The following is a 2,050-nucleotide window of genomic DNA, read 5'->3' as shown; positions in this document are numbered from 1 at the left end:
CCAAGATGGCGCGTGTGGCGGACTGCTTTTCGGCCGGGGCTCGTGTGAGGCGCGGTAGCGACTAGAGCGCGGGAACTTTTTTTGCGACGCGTCGCACATCACGCCGATGCGGTGCGGCGGGGGCGGGGGCGGGAATGGCGTCTCTGGGCGGTAAGGTGCTGGCAGAGGGTCTCAGCGGCTCTGGTCCCGCCGCCTTCGAGACCGAGCCGCTCTCTCGCGCGCAGGCCGCTGCGCACCCTCCACCCCTCAAAGCCACCCTCTCCTCTTCAGCTCGTCAGAATGAGAAACGGTAGTGGTGCTTGTGCAGTCCTCAGCTGCACATGGGCGCGGCCATCTTGGGGGCGGGGCCGTTCCCTGATTGTCCAGCCCGCCCCAGGCCCAGGGGTCAGGCCCAGTCGGGGGAAGTGGCCACGAGTAGGGTCTGGGAGCTAGACTGGAGGGCCAGCCGCACCCACAGACGAGGAAACCCCGATGCCTGATTCTCCTGAAATAAATCGTGTTGCTCCCGTTACAGGGACCCTGGGCGTCCTGCGAGAGTGGTGGTTGCTTTCTAACAACACTGCCTCAAGTAGCAGAGAGCCTCGGTCTGGGACCATGGCAGCCACTGGTAGCATGGCTGCTAAAAAGTCTGTACGTGCCCTTGAGGAACGTTTTCTCTTTCTGTCAGGGTCCGGGAAGAAGCGCCAAGTGTGTGCTGCCCTTGTAGCTTCCTGGTCACCAGGCAGCTCTTTGGGCCATGCGTGGTCGGGTCTCAGCTCAGATGCACCCAGTTCCTTCTGAGCTAGAGCCAGCAGGTGCCCTGCACTGTGAGAGAAGCCTGTGACAAAGCCAGCATGCGATCCATGAGACGTGTGTAAGCTTCCGTTTGAACATACTGCTTTCTCCCTGTCTTTCCCTTTCCCCTCTATGAGTTCACTAACATTCCCCGGGTGGTTTGGATGATTCATAGCCCAAACCTACAGCGCAGAGTTCTGGGAAGTGACTGTCCAGGCCTTGTGTAGGAGTCCCAGAAGAGCCTGTTCTCCCTCCGGCGAGTGAGTGGGTACTGCCCCCCACTGTGAGTGCATTCTTCGTGCATTTGAAAGCGGTGGCCAGGCTCAGAGATGCTACCTGTTAATTTCTAGAGGAGCGGTGACCTGCTAACCTTCTTTTCAGACATCACTATGAGGAGGCAGGAAAAGCTTAGTAGAGTTAGTATGGTAGTGTCCCAAGAACAGTCGAGAAACCCCCAGCTGCAGAAGTACCTGATCTTTGGCCCTGGCCAGACTCTCCCTGGATCCTGATAAGACAGGGACAGTGCTTGCACAGAAAGAGAAGACCTNAGACAGGGACAGGTGCTTGCACAGAAAGAGAAGAGCCAACGGTTTGGGTGGGGCCTGGGGAAGGACCCATGTTTTTTACTCCTGCAACGCCAGCATTTCTAGTGTGACCGTGTCATTTCGGAACCGAGAAACGTGCAAGGTGTTCTTCCAGTCCGTCCTCTGCCCGGTGTATTAGGATGTATGGATGCAGAGGGGAGAAGCCTTCACTCCACCACTTTCTGGCCCCTTGCGTCGTAGCTGAAGACCACCTGCCTAAAGGGCTGTTGTGACTGATGTTGGGTGCATCTTAGAGCCCCAAGCCCAGGATTTAGGCCACAGCAGGCACCTGATGTGTGGTGGCGGTTGACATTCTTTTCTCCCACACACTCGGTTCCATGCCGGTGCCATTGCTGTGCCTTCCTGTAGTGTGGGCTTCCCCTTTGCCACCTTCTTGCACGATTGTGCCCGTGCCTGGTTCCGGCCTCACCCAGGATCACCACTTGTATTCAACTGAAAACATTTTTTCCGTTGGCCACTAGGCTTCTAATTAAGTGAAAAGTAATTGTGAAGGGTAAACCTAGGAGGCCTGGATTGCCCAAGGCCTGTACATTCCACAGAAAATCCCATGCGAGGAGGACTGGTCCTTGTCTGGCTCCTGGGAGACCACCACTAAGCCCCTGTCACATTCTGCCTAGTCAGAGTGTTTTTGTATTCTAAGCATCGCTGTTCCAGTTTGGCCCGATAGTTTG

The sequence above is a fragment of the Ailuropoda melanoleuca genome, chromosome X (genome assembly GCF_002007445.2).
Source record: "Ailuropoda melanoleuca isolate Jingjing chromosome X, ASM200744v2, whole genome shotgun sequence".
NCBI classification, from domain to species: domain Eukaryota; kingdom Metazoa; phylum Chordata; class Mammalia; order Carnivora; family Ursidae; genus Ailuropoda; species Ailuropoda melanoleuca.
The sequence above is the reverse complement of the archived record's forward strand: the minus strand, read 5'-3'. Positions refer to the sequence as shown.